Genomic DNA, 18,113 nt, shown 5'->3' on the forward strand with positions numbered 1-18,113 from the left:
TTTTACATAATAATATACACTTTGAATGTAGTGATTCAATTAACAAAACACGTAATAAGATTAAATCATTGTAAATTTTTAGATCTTTTTTATTGTAACAAATTCCATTAGCTTCTTTCATTGAATCATCAACAACTATATTACTTCGTATATTACTTCGATAATTTAAAAAAAAAAAAATAACTAATATATATATATATATATTATAGCGTAATTACGTAAACTCTCTCAATTTTGTATTAATTACAAGAGAGTAACGCAAATATTTCGTTATCTTCTCGATTATTTACATGTTAACAAATCGCTCTCCATTTTAATAAATAAATGGAAATAAAAAATTCACTTCAGGTAGAACAGAGAGACACCGTCGTTAAAAATAAAGCAGGAAGGATTCCGAGATTGTTCATATTACAGTTATATATAACGTGAATCCATCTCGCGTGCTGGTAATGTTTGCGGTGAAAATCTTGACAGAGTCATATCGATTTAAGCGCTAAAGCTACGAGCTTGAAATCAGCTTGTGCTTTATTTTAGAACGAGTTCACGTCGAAAATTAGTGGGGCATGCTGTCGCTTCACTGGTAATCGACGAACTCTTTGAAACGAAAAAGGTTCGATCAATTTCAAAACAAATAGCAGCTACCTTCGCCTTCGATCCTGTTTCATTCAGTTGCAGATCAGAAATAGTTTCTTGCCTTGCTTTTCTCGCTACTTTAGACTCTTTTTAGATGCTTTTGCGACGTTTTTTTTACACTTTTCGCTCCAACGATTCTATTTCTTTCATTCGTTACACCAGCGCGACTGTGACGTTAAGAGACTACACAATCACATCGCGAAGAGATTGCATAATCAGCATAAAAAAGAACGTTGGAAAAACAAGACATTTTTTTATTCTTCTCGATAATTCATAAAATCTAATAGTTTAGATTTTAATCTCCATATTGCACAGGATCGAAACACATATTTCCAAAGTCGTATAACAATAATACCATAAAATTCACCGTAAAATTTACCTCTTATCTTCACTTTGGAAGTTTCGAGGCAATATGCGGACAGAGAGATTCTAATCGAAGTCATAGTCTCATTATCGTTAAATCAGTTCGCTAAATTTAGACAGGCTATTTTCTTTCCCAATTCGAGTCCAAAGTTATCAATCACAACTAGTTTATTTGGTTAGCTAACAATAGAACCTGCCCCGCTCGAACATTTTGATAGGAGGTCGCGATATATATCACCAAGTGGCATTTCCATTTGTTCATACGAAACGGGGCAATAATCCGCGAAAAAAAAAAAAAACAAAAAAAAAACAAAAAACAATATTCATATTGTGTTTACGTGTGCGTACAACGCTTGTATATAACGCGCAGTCACGTAACTAAATTGTGTATTAAAGGTGAAAGGAAACGAAGCGTGCGAAAAATGTGCCGAAAGACAAAGTAATTTAGCCTGCAAGCCTTGAGATTGAACGTGTAACGTTCGATCGATTAATTAATGCTCGTACACACCTCAGCGTACGATTGCGTTTACTACTGTTTATAACGCTGTGGCGATTTTTTATTTTACATGTTAAAATACAATCCCTCGAGTATTTGTGTAATTATAAGGCTGAACACTGTGCATATAACGTGTTTTTCAATCAGGGATGATGTAACAACATGTTGTGTAGAAAGCAATAATTGGCAAATAATTTAATACTACGCAGTAAACATAAGTGTAACTCAAAGTACAAGAACATAACGAAATTAACTCACCAATTTAGAAAAAAATGAGACCGACGATTAAAAGAAGAGAATGAAAGTAAGGAATAAAGCGGATAAAATTGTTAGTAAGGAAACGTCAAATATAAAACGATAAATTCAAATTCGATGACCGGAAAAAGTTAGCCCGGAAAAAAAAAAAAGAAATGTTCAAATAATCATGAAAGGAATAAAAATGACCCTCAACGATATTGCGATTCTTTGTATTGTAGAATTTTATATTAAGCAAATAATTCCTCAATAAAGAAGTGCGATGAATAATAAAAGATGACGTAATGCGATAAGAAGAGTGCTTACTTTTTTAATTCAATAAAATTAATTAATTAAAAATGATATCGCCAATAATATCAAGTAATAATTCTTGGTAAATTTAGATACAAATTAATATAGATATGTATAGCAAACAAAGAAGATCGTTTGCATTTCCCTTAAAATATTCTGCGTTTTTTTTTTTTTTTTTAATATTCAACGTATATAATTAAAGTAACGCAATTAAGGTAATAGTCAACGAAATTGCAATTAAGGCAATATTCAACGAAATAAATCACAAAAAATTGAAAAATCGAGTAGTCATGCCATTCTTTCATCAAATATCGTCATATACCAATATCATAACTGAGCATTGCGGCTTGTAACCTTGCTAAATTCGATAATTAAGTGCATTGCTCGTTAATTGTTAACGAATCAATTTCCAATTTCGATATTAAGAATTTTGATATCAATTTCTCTCGGCAAAATTGGCCGCAGACATTCCATCTACCTGTAAATATTTCAGCCACCAGCAATTTTCCAAGTGGCATATTTATCGCTGATATATCATGAACCCGCATGCACTCTTATGGGGATGGCTAAGAAGAAACGCACGCAGAGTAACGATGAATTATTGTTGCGCCGCAACGAAACTGGAAGTGTTTCCACGTTAAGTATAACGCGTCTTCGTGCGCGAGAGAATATTTCCCCATCTTTGAAATCATTCGGAAAAAAAAAAAAAAAACGCACACGCGAGATGCACATCAAGAAATTTTGTGCAGCATTATCATATATTTAGATTACCGTCAAATGATTCGGCAAGAAAATGTAGAAGTTCCGAGGTGATATGGAAACAAGTGAGAAACACAAGTGACCGTATAAAGTAATTTCCGCGATGAGAAAATATACTCTCGTACAATATTGAAATCTGCGATGCAAAAAACGTGATAATATTTTGTGAAAAACAGAAAAAATTACTGACGATTCTAACTAATGAATATATTTTAGTTAGAATTGTCTAATATCTTTCAGTGAAAAATATACCAATCATCAGTATAATCATAAATTTATCACTATCATCCTGAATTTATTTCGCTTATAATATTTATGTGTTATTTTCTTATATTATTATCTTACAACAAAAATAAAAAAAAAAACCTTTTTTTATTCGTATCGTTTTGTATGTAAAATTATAAAAATCATGTTCCATTCTTTCTAACTTTCCATACTTTCTAAAGAGATAAATAACAATGTCATTTAATTATTACGTCACAAGTTCTAACGGTAAAGAGTGATTTCATTATAACAAATACTCGCGTTCAGCATCAGTTGTGTTCTCGTTCCTGAGATGATAGCTTCTGAGAGCATAGCGTTTTCACATCATCTCGTCGGTAAGTCGACACTATAACAGTGTTATCTGATCTAAAATTGCTTAATTAACCGAGCGTTTACGAGGTATCTTTGACACTGCGAGATTGCAAAATTGGCTTCAGAGATATTTCTATAATGCATTATCTAGTCTCATAAACTTTCCAATTTCTTTAATAAAATTTCAAGTCGCCCGATTGCATCGCGTAGCAAATACGCAAATAATTATAAAACAATAATATAGATATATAAAGACAATCATCAATTATCATCTAATTTGCAAATATTATTTATTCGCATACAATATCATATTATTATATTCAATAGTTACTGATTAGTAAAAATTAATGATGGCATAATGATAAATAATTGTGGTAGTAAAAAATTTCTAAAATAGATTTAGTTAAAAATATTAATATAGCACTATTATGTGTGTCACATATTATTAAAAAATATAAGTTAAAAAAATAATTAAATAACTAAAAGCATTCTTTGCAGTAGAAACAAAATCTTCATGAGCTCTAACTTAAAAAAATCGTTTGTTAATTATAATGTCAATATCACATCGCGTCAGATATAAAAGAATGAAGAATGTCTAAGAAAACGTACACAGAAATTTAAAGTTTTAACATTGCATGTTGAAACACAGGAAGATCATCTTTGTCATCTTTAAAATTACATCGTTATTAGGAAAAATAATATAGTCTTTTTAAAATATATAAATAAATTCAAATTTATCGATTAAACGAGCAGACGAGAAAATATTTTAGAATCCCATCATGCGTGAAGGATAACTGGTTTTATCCCTGATATGCCGGCAATATTTCAGAAAGTCGAGACTGATTCATTCTAAAGTACAGTCTCGGGGAAACGGGGGATATAGCGAGAAAGTTTGATTAATCCCATATAACGGTATCAGGAAGATGAAAATAACAATGTGACGAAAAATAAAACAAGTGAGATAAATTAACAGCAAATAGTTTCATAGTTCTCAATACATCAATAATCGATATTTATATTTTCGAGAAATTTAATAAATAAAAATAAAAACGATCCTTACGGTGTACGTTGTATAGTAGCAAAAACTAAAAACGTGTCTTCCTGCACGTGAGTAATGTCTATGTAGCAGAAGTAAAAGCAAAGATGGTTAAAAATAATATACACAAGTGTATATTATTCGGTTCTCACTTCCAAGTTGATCGCAAAATATCAGATTCTCAGGTTCCGATTTACATCGCAATCGATCGGCTGATGAACACGTTAGCCACGAGGGCCATAAATACGTCCGCGTCGGTTGAAGCTTTCAAAGTCAAGTCAAACTCAGTTACTTAAATTAGATCCGGACGTCCCTTACTCACAACGGCAGACCAATAAAATCTTCCATTACCGCATAACAGCGCGTCAACGTGAAATGAACGCGACCGCGCTTAACTTCTGGGTCCCTGGGTTCTCCAGGGAAGGCACCACGACGGCAGGACATAGAGGGGCGGTCGGGGGAGGGGAGGGGGGCAAAAAGGGATAAGTCGGGCGTGGGATGGCGGATGCAGAATCCGGAGGCAATATTTCACGGTACTTCCCACGACGCGCGTCTACCGCTTCTAGCTTTCTCACCCTTCGCTTCTTCAACCTGCAACCCTCTCTCTCTCTGCCTTCCGCCCTCTCTGTCGTCCGCTAAGTTGACGGTAAATTCGCTTGGCGTCTGAACGGTATTTCAGGAGCGTGAGTTTTCCGTCATCCATCCATCCATCCATCCATCCATCCATCCATCCATCCATCGGCTCGCTTTAACGCTTGAGGATTAAGTAGCACCAAATAAGAATGGCTTTGTATTAAATCGAAAAGAAATTCCTCTTTTCTTCATTCACACCGATTATGGTGTTTCTGCTTCAACGGCACCATTTCGTTGACAACAACAGCGCGAATCATTGTTCGGCATACTTTAATCATATTCATGTATCGACTATACGCATAATCATAATGAACATTTTTGACGATATTCACCCCCCCCCCCTCTCTCTATTATATTATTAGCATAATGTTATAATTTTTCGCAAAAGATGTAATGCTAACCTATGTATGTAACCTAGATGTATTATATAAAAGAGATGTATGCAAAAGTGCGAGCAAAAGTTTGTTGTATATACACTTTTCGCTCTAAAAGTTACGAGAAAATTGTGTAACGTAACGATTCAAAATGTACGTTCCCGAAGATTCCACAAGTGGTAGTCTCAACTTTCGCGTAGAAATTTTCATCGTGAGAATAAACGCTAAGCATTATCCTTCAGACACCCGAGTGTTTTTAAAAATATAAATTTCATATTTTACGAAATATTAATCTCTCTCTTTTTCCTCGTCTCTAAATCTTTTTCTCTCTTAATTCTCTCTCTCTCTCTCTCTCTCTCTCTCTCTCTCTCTCTCTCTAATCCTATAATCCTAATTTTTCCCGTAAAGCAAGATTAATCGACCGGGGAGTGTACTAAGAAGAAAACATAAAAACTTGAGGGAGAGAAGAAATTCATTCGGGCCGGAGGGCATTCCGATCACAAAAGTAGGAGGACATTTACAAATGATCTTCGCACTAATCTCGGCACTTAACAAGGGCATAACAAGTTCTCCGCGGCAACTTGTTAACAATCGCCCGCGGGCCGATGCTGCGGTGGCAAGTGGCAGCGTGTGACGTCCGGGACGCCGTCGTGCATTACGCAAATGAGGCATAAACTCTGACGCTCAATGGAGATTATTAAACAAGTAAATCACTTAGCGGCCCCTCACGTAGGAGAATGCATTTGCATGTTGTTGCGGAGAGTCGGATCGTAGTAGTCCGCGATCTGCGAATTTCTGCGTCAGGCCAAGAGTAATAGAAAAGACATCGACAGGAGCTGGAATTTGAGCGTTTGAAATAGGAAATGCCGTTATGAACGCGGCTCCAAATGCGGAACCGAGAGCGAATTTTCGAAGATAAATTAAGAGTCAAGGCAGAGATAACCAGGTTACAAGAGAAAGAATTTGTGGATTAAATCGACCGAGAACGATTAGATATCTCGCTGACCGACACTCCTGTGAGAAGCTTAATTCGAATGGAATTTAATATATTTGCGCGCGAGCCCGACCAAGACGCAAAATTAACGATGTAACACAGATAAAACGCAATAAAGAATGAATATTGAATGAGAATCGTGATTAACGTCGGTTTTTCACCCGCGGCAATTATATACACTTTTTGTTCGCGTTAATAATTATCGCCGCGTTCATTAAAACTGGTAAAATTACTTACGACAGACTTCAGCAGACATAATCACGCGTTTTGATATTGTAAGTTATAACAAGCATAATTTTTAGGATATAATAAATAATTAAATTTTCAACATGCCCGCTTTTTATATTTTATCGCGCAATTAATAATATAGGTAAGAAAAGAAAAATATAATGTTTATCCTTAAGTGAAATTAGAATCGAGACACGATATATAATATATCGTTAAATTACCTCTCATGCGAATTATTCGGTGTTAATTAATTTTGTCCGTCGGTATTCGCTAATGCATAATTAATATTTTGGCGTTTGTAGAGGAAAACAGGCTAATATTTTCGTCAGAAATAAATTCTCACGCCTCCATTCTCCGCAATGAAAATGTTTTGTAGCGTAAGTGGCATGCCGCAATGTGGAAATTCTTAGGGAACGTGGCGCTTGTAACGATCAGAAAGGGGACAAGATAATTAGATACCGTCGTAAAATTGCTTTACCGAACGTTAAAGTACATTTACCCGAGTCAGCACATTAATAATTTTATGTAGACAGATTATTATTGCGTAAAATAGCTTTATTCTTGACGTAAAAGGCTTCTGAAATTTAAGCTTCATTATTTCGTCGAGAAATGACACAAATATTATAATTTTTAACATCCAGCACAAACACAGAAATTATAGCTTTTAGTTATTCTCTCGGTCAAAATGTGCAAACATCACAGCTGCATAAAGCCTACATTTTTAAAAATGAAGATCAAACTTGTTCATTCTTTTAAAGATATTAAAGTGGAAACTTGTAAACTATTTTATAATACATGTTCATTTCGAAATTCAAAGAGTATTAAATATTTGCGTAACCACATAAAAGCACTTTTGCGACATGTGAACAAGTTTTATCCGTTCAATTAAAAAATGACGTTAACCATTTAATAGATCGTAATTCAACTCATTTGTGAAACAATGAAATAGAAATGCGTCTTATTACAAAACAATGAAATTGTCATGTCAGATCAGTCTGTCTGTCTGTCTCATTGTGTGCTCTCTCTCTCTCTCTCTCTCTCTCTCTCTCTCTCTCTCTCTCTCTCTCTCTCTCTCTCTCTCTCTCTGTGTGTGTGTGTGTGTGTGTGTGTGTGTGTGTGTGTGTGTGTGTGTGTGCAACAGGAATTTCACGAGAGAGTCGACCTACGGTCTGCGAGTCACCACAATAGCGAGAGACCAACAGAAACGATCGTAGCGCGTTCAGTTAATGATCTTACAACAGTACCGAGTTGTGCCTTGAATCTCAAATGGACAGCCACGCGCGAGCCGCTGGGGTCCAACAACTACCACCAGCGAAGGAATTCAATCCTAATGATCCTGTCACCGGACGAAGGGTTTCCGGTTCCGCGATACTCGACGGCGACATTAGCGACGGGAGCACGTTCCAAATGGGGGTCGAACTGACACGCCCCCATTTGGAAACGCTTTGAGTGCGGCTTATCATTACGCACAATTCGATAACAAGATTATGATGCAAATGGGATTCGAAAATTCCCCGATGTTTCCTCTTTTTCCTCTTTTCCTGGTAGACCGCTAACTTTCTCCGACTTTCGCGAACTAAAACTCTAATTGCAGTTACAACGTCGTTCCGACGAGAAGGAACTACAATCGAGTCGATTTAATCGAATTTATTCAACAAAGTAGTGCAAACAAGATAGCGAGATGATCGTGATTTTTACGAGTAAAAAAAACACAATGAAAAATGTCACGAGTGAAAATAAATAAAGAAAATAGTCGTAATTGAACGTTATTATCTCCGTCTGATAAATGTGCCATATAATGTGTGATAAATTATATTGATTCGTCACTTTCTCTAAAAATCATTTTGGATCGTATCGAAACATTGCGATGCACATATAATATTAATAAAATCATCTTCACAACCACGTGTATGTAGATAAAATATTTCTACATATCCCCAAACATTATTGACACTGACACATCTCTATTATTTGTGTGATTCGCACAATTCTTCCTTTAAAAAAATGATAAAAAGAACGGCATGAAAATCTTTTATAAAATTTAATTTAGTAAAAATAAAGTTTCTGGAAAAAATCAATTTTTTTTACAGAAAGTTTATCGGAACATGATAATCACTGTATTAAGATAAGAAAAATCAAAAAGAAAAATAAATAAAAAGAATAAAGCTCATATCTTTTGTAGAAAAAATTCCAACCATAGCAGCAAGCAAAAGAAAATAATGACATGGAGAAGTTCCAGCAAATAATTTGACAATAGAAATGAAAAAGCGAAAAGATTTTCCTTGAAGTACTTGAAAATGAGTAGGAAATTACCATTAGAATTTAACCATTTCAGCAGAAATCTTCTTTGAGAAATATAATCTCCATTGTACTGACAATAATTGTCGCAAACAATCATGTATCGAGAATGAAAAAGAGAGAGAAAAAAAAAGAAAGAATTGATAACTTGATATTAACATTAAGATTTGCAATATACTTTTACAAGAAGATGCATGCAGGTAACGGATTTTAAAGCGTCGAAGTGGAAATCCAAACGTTTTACTCGAAGGATCGCATTAGGTGCATTCACAGTTGTGGCAGGAGTGCAATTACATCCCTCGACTGCAGCACGGTCTGAGATAAAGCCTCGCTCGTGAAACAATAAGGGCGACTCCGCAATGATAATTAATGGACTCGAGGTCGCTGAGAAACAAAAGTTTGCTGTTCGGTTCTAAGAACGTTGCATGTGGTCTCGTATAATTTACCGTACATAACGAAGTTACGCACTGCGGATAATGCACAGGGTCCACAAAGAGACAATCGTGCAATAAGATGGAAACAAAAAGCACGGAAAAAAAAAAAAATGACTTTGAGATACAATTTCCCCCCCCCCCCCCCCCGAAAAGAATCAAATCATTTTTTTTTCTTTAGAATATCTTGGCAACAGAATCGTACAGTTGTAGTCATCAAACTCCAGTGTTTTATGATGCAACGCAATAGAGTCGTTAATGGCGTTAATTAAAGGCGATGAACTATCCTGAAAGAACACACAAACACAAACTCGAACTTTGATATTGCACACCCATTGCGCGAATGTCGCTAAATCTTGCAAAATGTATGAAATATTATTAGTGAACGGTTGACATATCGCAGTTTAACATTGAATTATTCGATACGGCAATTCATGCGTTCATCCCGCAATTCCGATCTGTAAACGATGGGCGAATTACATTTAAAGCAACGCGAGAAATTAAAAGCATAACCGCGAGATATATTTAAAATTTTAGCATCGTTATAAAGCGATAATTATGGCTGGTAAAATTCGCAACGAAATGACCGTTGATAATTTTCCGTTCTTATTACTAATTGCAGTTTACTAATTGCAGATTTCTCGCGCTTCAAACGAATAAATCGCACGAGTTGTTTGCTTTGATAAATATACACAAACGAGTCATTTATCGCGATATTAACACGAGTGATCACTGGAATTGATATTAACGAAAACTCAAACCGAACTTAAAAACGAAACAAATCTTTTTCCAAAATGCGCCTGCAAATTTCAATCAAGCCGAAGAAGCATCATGAGCTCTCATTCATTTTTCAGGTTCAATTCTGTGATTTATACAGCTGGATATACACGGGGCAATTTGCTTTCGTTTAAGTCAAGATTCGGCTCTTAATGCTACTCGAAACGCATAATTTTCTCGCGTAACGATCCTTCGATGCGACGACAAAATATTGCCAGATAAAATATTGTAGTCCGAGCTACCTAATACCAAAGTGCTTATTAGTAGAAATTCAGTTCAGCAATGCGGAAACGTGATCGATTCGTGATCAAAGTTCGCCTCGAGGTTCCGTTCAATAATGTCGAAGGAAAGAAAACGATTCTCGAAAAGCAATATGATGGCATGTAATACTACCTGTCCATTCAAGTGTCCTCGATCAAATGATTGCACAAATGGTTACACAAGATAGGATGTAATACGTCGCTATAAATAAGTAAAAAGCAAGTCTATCAAGACACATTCAACTGACTTGCGTATAATATTTGTAGTGTAAAATAAATATAGAACTAAATATTCTACTCTTCGCAATACAATACAGTATTTTACAAAACTCATCTCTTACAATTCTCTGTCGAATAAACAAATCGTATAAAATTCCACGTAACATTGAAATAAAAAAACAATAGGTAAAGTGGATCAATTTTCGCTCGCTATTTTGGAGCGAAAAATAAAAATTTTTTTTTTGTAATTTTTAAACTGCTGAATCTTTTAACTTTTAAAAAATTATTGTAATTATTTAATTTATCGTGAACGTACTAAAATCACTTTATGGAGCTAAACGTCTAATATCGAAAGTATTGTTGAACTTTACGAACGTATTAACCCTCCGCGGATTATTCTGAATTTCATCACTTAATTAGGTCATCTTAGTCATTAAGAGACGGTTTTCAAAAAGTTTTTAACGTCTAAAAATCTGAAAAATTCTAGTATACCTTTCAATGTTTAGGAATATAATGTATGATCCAAAATATTTTTGATTTTTTTTTTTTTGTACACGTTCGGAACTTTGGAGACAGAATCAACAAAATGCACTACTGCAATAAAAAATTCATCATTTTTTTATACTTGTATATAAAAAAATTCTTAGAATTTCAAACAGGTTAGTATTTACAAGCAAACGTGATAATGTCCGCTTCAAAAAAGTAATTATTTGATAATCTAAAAATCTGTAATTTTAGTTTATAAAAAATAGAAAAAAAGTAATAGAAAAGAAAAAAAACTTTTAAAAAGTCAGTATTTTATTTTAGAAACGATCACTTAAGCTAAGCATAAGTACTTAATAAGTAGTTTCTCGTTTCGCACAACTTCGTGAGTAAAGCAATTGCACTAGGAAGCAAAATAAAAACTAATTGAACGATAAAAATCAATTGTCATACACATTTTATAAGATTTCTGATACTTTTTTCCTTTCAATTCTTTCTTTCTTCTATATCTTCTATAATAAATTCTTTCGATTAACAAATCATTTTGAATATGAGTCTGTTCTGAATTTCTATTATAAAAATAACTTTTTATTCCTATTAAATATCAAAATAAAGGTTAAAAATATTAAAAACCGTGATTCATTTATTCTGGCAAAAAATAACCTACCCCGGGCTGTTGACGACACACTTCCGATTTTCACTTGTCACTGTACGAAACACGACTAACGAAACGTGACACCCCTCAAATCAAACATAAACTATTAGAAATACGAGTTTCATGCGAGTTATTATATTTCAGTAGCCGAAAAATATTAATTAATATGTTTCGTGAAGCTCAACAATAATAATTTTCAATAGTAGATATTTAGCTTCACACGCTGCTTTTAATATTTTCCCAATAAAATAAAATTTTTTAAAGGTCAAAATTAGATTCAACAAAAACTATAAAAAAAATACCGTTTTTACTTTCCGCTCCGAGGATCACAATCAGCTCGCATTTTGCCTATCGTCTTTTAAAGAAAATCTTATTTTTATAACTCGTTACACACAAATAAATCGTTAATTTTTATTTTAAAAGGATAAAAACGGGAAAAAAACACAATTTTAATAAAAGAAAAAGAAATCGCTAACGCCCTTTTTGAGATAATTTAATTTATTTCTTTTAATTTACCAAAATAACAATTCTAGGTGTATACTAAATATAAAAATTTAAAAGAGTAATAATAAATAAATTTCTGTTTCCCACTTAACGCAAGGATAAATTATTCTTCAACTTTACATTTAATGTTACATAACATTTAACCTGTTTTAACTCGTGAATACAGTGATTAAAACATTAAAAATCCATAACCCATTAGAATAAATTTTTATTTTCATACAAAAATAATCAAATAATTTTCATATAATAATTATAAAATTCTCTATTACTAACGAATTTATCAGTTAATTAGTAAAATATCTACGGAAGCAAAATAAAAACTAATTGAATTGGTAAAAATCAATTGTCATACACATTTTATAAAATTTCTGATACTTTTTTCCTTTTCAATTCTTTCTTTCTTCTATAATAAATTCTTTCGATTAACAAATCATTTATCTGGATAGAGTTGTAATTTTTTTAGATTACTATCTGTCGCATCTACAAACCGATTTTGATAACGCTCTGAAGAATATTCAGATCAGCTATTAACATGCTATTAACATTTGTAATATCATGCCAAAGTAATAAATGCCTTGACAGCGATGCGATTTTATACACGCTGAAGAATTTTTTTCTCAGTTTGCGCATACGTATGTCGCGTGAAATAACAATGCGAACTATTTAAGTAGTGCAGTACGATACAATTTAGATAAAAGCCCATTAGAATATAAAGCATTGTTACGTTTTAAAAGCAAAAAGTCATCGCGGGCGTCGTTTTACGCTGACGCACCTCGCTATCAGAAGTGAGAAAATTGAAGTAGTGGCGACGCCTTCGGTTTCCGCGTTGATAGTGTAATATCTCGGCAGAATACACGTCGACGTTTCCTCGAGTGACGGAACATTCTATCTTAGCGTCTAAGAAAACTGAGGATTTATTTTATAAAGTGCGGAATACAGAATAGATCGTAACGGCGCGAGGGGGGGGGGGGGGGGAGAAGGAAATTGCGCATTCGACCGCGAATATAATATTCTACGTTTCGCCACCTCAGCTCGAAAGTTTAAAAGAAACCAAGCCATCACCGGCGCCACCATCATCTTATTCTAGAAAAGAAAAACAGAGCTTGTCGTCCTTGGTGGTCGACGAACCGCTCAATGAATTAGAAATAATCACGTTGATGCTTTCGCTCCCAGCTCTCTATGAATAGAAATAACTTTAACGCGATTCCCCTGGACCTTTCCGCACCGTCGAGGAGCAACAACTTTTAAGGCACCTCTCGATCTCGTGATTTCTCCCGCCTTCACGCCACCTCGTGATCAACTTCCCCCTCAAATAAGTCACGCATAAAAACTATTTAAAATTAAATTACTCGAAAGGAAGAATGAGAAATAAATGCATGGGGAAATGAAATAAATTTCAAAAGCTCGCGAGCGGCGTAATCCGCCTTAGTATAATTTCACATCACTTCCGCTTTTGGGGAAGGAAAATATAAAAATTACTAGAGAGAGGTTTGCAAATTCACCGTATGTGTGTGTGTGTGTGTTTCTCGCCGGAGATTTTTTATCGTATCGAGAAGGACGTACGCGAAAGCTGATTCATTCGCAGATAGCGTCGTGCGTCACGCAGCAGGTGTGCAGCCTGCGTCGTCTGAATGACGATTAAGCGCATTAATCGTCGGACGCACATCGGGTAGCGAACCGTGTCGATCTCCCGTGTTACCATCCGCGTGTTACCTGTTGGACATGTTTTATACGTTACGTCGCACGCTCGCAACTGCACTACTTCGTATATCACTCGATGACTGGGCGACGAGAACGCAAAGCCGCGACACGGGCGCGGCTCCAAAGTGCGATATATTATAATGCAAACCGCGCGGATGGATGCGCCAGACGTAACAAACACCAGGCACGGCCGGCTGACAAATTTCGATTTATCTCGACCGACCGAACCGTCGCTCGTGACCATCCACTTGACGGTGATTTCAGCAACGGCTCACCGCCGCTTTCCAATGCATTTCAAATTATTACTCCGGGTCTACTTAACTCTTCCGGCTCGCCGAGCGATCAGCGACATACGTTGCAACTCACCGACATATGGCTTCTTCCCAAAGTCGAAGACCATGAAGAAACTCGATCGCAAGGTGCAAACAACGCAACATGAAGAGATGCGACGGTAATTTGGAGAAAGAAACGCTCAAATGGACATTGACATTGCGTCAAGAGAAGGGGAATCCAGGAGGAGTGAGCTATTCGACTTGCGAAAAGCAATATTTAAGTAAAAACTACATACACAGATTGTAAGCCACGAATTCAGAAAAGGAAGCACGCAAATAAGAGAGAGGAGTCTTGAAAAGGATTTTTCCCTTCTTTGGTCCCATCTCGAAGTGGAACAACTGACAAATTTCACAAAACTCTCGATCTCTCATATTTGCAAACGATAGAAAACAGATAGAAAACAAACGGAATGACAGAATGAAACACGAGTAAAGAAGCGCGAGTTCGAAAAAGTCTTTTCCGATCGAGTTTAAAAGCGTGGCGGGCCAAGTGGTCGATTGACTCGGTACGCATCCCATCCGTTTCGAGTTTCGCGGGCGGTAGCCGCGGGATTACACGTCATAAAGGCAGCGCCAAGTACATAACGAAGTTACAACGCGTTACGAAACTCGAAATTAGTTTCGGGAGCTTGCAGCTCGACGTCGTTCAAATTGACAGAGAGTGTCCGATGGCGCGTGTAACAATTCCGCGGATATACATCTCCGCAATTTTCCGCGTGATCCAACGTTGAAGAGTAAAAAATTCGTCAGAGTAAAAATTTTCTCTCCATTCTTCAATTTTTCACATCTTTTTTTCTTTTTTTTTTTTTTTTTTTTTTTTTTTGATAATTTTTATCGTTCAAGGAATTCGAAATAGAGTTTGTCGATTGACGATTCACAAACTGATGACAAATAGTCGAATACCATTTTGCCCAACGAAAAGATTGCCGTTGCTATTTGAAACACGATTACTCGCCATCTGCGGCAAATCGAAGTGAACGAAGCAACACGATCGAATAAATGTTATCTCGTTAAATCGAGGCGATCGCCAAGCCGTTTTGGTCGTATCTGGCAATAACGGCAGATAGCACACGAGCCGTGATGCAGCTGCAGTTGCTGCACCTGTAATGTAATTTTGTCGATAAAAGATACGGATCGGAAGATCTTTAATCGCATTCGAACGGCTCATCGATAATGAATAGTCTTCGAAGAATGGTCCGTTTCTTGCTGGTCTTATATGTCCCCAATACGGTAGAAAAGTTTATCTAAAAAGTCTTGAAAGTTACAAGCGAGCAAGTTACAAGATCCTAAATAAGATTCCCAGGAAATTGTACACACAATGCAAACTTTAAATATAAAATGCGCGTTTAAGTACAAGTACGATCTTTTTATTTTGATAAGTTGCCTTTAGAAAATTGATTTCCGTTAAATAAAAGCGCAACGGTTTCTTAAAAGTTATCTTTCCCATTGGAATAAAATCGAAATGCGTTTCTCCGCACGTCCGTACGGAATTCCGCGCTCAAGTCGCGTTTCCTTTGATCAACTCGCTCGAGTGGCGCTCGAGAGATTTCCGGTCGAGTTTAAATTCGCGAGTGGCCGTATTCGCTACGAGGAAACGGGCTCGAGTGGCCCCCGGATGCACACCAAGAGCACTTCACTCATCGACAGCCATTCGCATCCCCAGGGTTGCGCCAAAAAACTTTTCCAGGCTCCTAGATGGCGAGAAAGACAGAAAGAGAGAGAAAGAGAGAGAGAGAGAGAGAGAGAGAAGAAAAGAGAGAGATCAAACAGGACTGCGATTGGAAACACTCGAGTCGATTTTCTTCTTCGCGAAAATTCGAAAAAAATCATCGGATATTCCGCACGGAATTCGCCCACCCTAATATGGAATATGGAGAAAGCATATGACAAGAATAAAATCGAGCTTAGTAACCTCAGCTGCGCTCACTTATTTCTTCCGTATAACGCAGAACCTTTGGAATATATCGATAAGACAGATATCTTTGCATCAACATCTCCGTGATAATTTATACGTATTAAAAGCGTTGGGAAAATAAGTACCAAAGAGATAGATTGATTAAAAATAATAGATAATTTTTTGCTGAACATTTACTTCAAATTTCCTCGATGTTTATTCAATATTTCATGTTTAAACATGTTATCAATTTCAATTGGAGGGGGGGGGATGGGGAGGGAATAAAAAAAAGGTAATTTAGGAAATGGGGCATTCGGGTTTCGCAGTTTGAACAAACTTCGCGTGAGATATCGAAAAGAGATTTCTCAGTCAAACTACGGTTCGGTCAGTCGAGGAAGGAGCAACGTTCAGAGAACGACATTATTATAACAGTTGAATGGAACCAGTTAAACGTTAATCTCTCGGCTAATTTTGCCACACATACTTCGTCACGTCGCATCCGTCACTTGACGGTCCCGCGGTACGGCGGTACAATCTTGACGCTATTATACCAAAAGCTTGATGGAACACGAGCCGTGGACAAGGCCTATCCGGCCTATGTCGGCTGGTAACACAGCAACCGTGCGCACACCAGCAGTGCGTATATATGAGTGCGTTCACGCAGCTGCAGATGCACGGCGACTAATTTCCGATGCGGACGCTGGTCGGCCGGACAAGCTTGGAACAAAGTAGTCGACGTGCCGCGTGACGGACGTGAAAGGGAACTGGAAGGGACAAGTTTTGGCAGGCGTGCAAATCGATTTGACACGCGAGCGCGAGTTATCGAGTGACAACGCGGCTCCCATTGACAACATCGCTTCCAACGCGGAAAAAGTGTTAGCTGTTAACGAAGGTTTTAACTCGGGCGAGGCAGTTTTTGGACTTTGACTTTTTTTTTCCCCCCCTTTCTTTTTTGAGAGAGAGAGAGAGAGAGAGAGAGAGAGAGAGAGAGAGAGCGCTGGACGACACTGCGAGAGTGGAGGAAGAGAAATATTGGCTGCAAGAAGAATCAAGAGAAATAAATCGCCGATACGCTATATTGACGCTTTATCCCTCGTAACAATGGCGCGAGAAATCTTCGAAGGGCGACGCGCCAGTATCAATAAATAATGACGGGTCGAAATCGCACGGATCCGTTTCCACGCTCCATTTGTGAAAAAGAACTTTTAGCTCTGGTATTTCGCGAAACGATTTCAAGCTCTTCAATTCAACGACGCGCCCGCCATTTCAATTAAATCCAATTCAATTAAATCGATTTTGACATTTTTCGCATTGCTCTTCTATAAAAGTTTCAGCGACGAAAAGTCGCAAAGGGGAAGAGAAGTATTTTTCTAAATGCGTCATAAATGTAGCATGAATCACGATGATTGAAAAGCTTTCGAAAAAAATCTTCGCAAGAATTATTTTTCATGGGTGTACTCAATCATCACGTGATTGAAATATAAATACAGTTTTAATTTTTTCGATGAAATCAAGTTCTTTTTACATTTTGTTGCGAACATATTTAACATATTTATCGATAAAATAAAAAGAGAAAATGTTCTCTTCTCAACTGTATTTTCACATAAAAGATATTAGCTACGTCAAGGCAATTTTAAGTCGTAATTACACACTATTTTGAAACTATTAGAGAAAATTGCAAAATAATTGGCGAAAATAACCCCTATTAAGCTAGCCCCACTCCTCCCTCTCCGCCAGCGCAAAATTAATTTTTAAATTAATTTTTAAATTAATTTTTAAATTACTAAAATTAGGTGCTAATTAGATGCTCAAGTCCGAAATTAGGTGCTCGAATCGTTTGGCAGAAAAAATAATTGGGAGCGCTAGCTTAACATTAAGTTAGCTTCCCAATAAAAAAAAAAAAAATATTTAATGAGTTAAA

At 36.2% G+C, this 18,113-nt stretch overlaps 1 protein-coding gene across 1 annotated transcript in view; it reads right to left on the bottom strand.

The window, feature by feature from the left end:
• Nucleotides 1–18,113, bottom strand: part of LOC148937216 (uncharacterized) — a 223,125-nt gene that overhangs the window by 141,597 nt on the left and 63,415 nt on the right. The gene's annotated exons all lie outside the window — the stretch shown is intronic.

This window comes from Pogonomyrmex barbatus, unplaced genomic scaffold (assembly GCF_055798465.1).
Source record: "Pogonomyrmex barbatus isolate J1 unplaced genomic scaffold, ASM5579846v1 scaffold15, whole genome shotgun sequence".
Lineage (NCBI taxonomy): Eukaryota > Metazoa > Arthropoda > Insecta > Hymenoptera > Formicidae > Pogonomyrmex > Pogonomyrmex barbatus.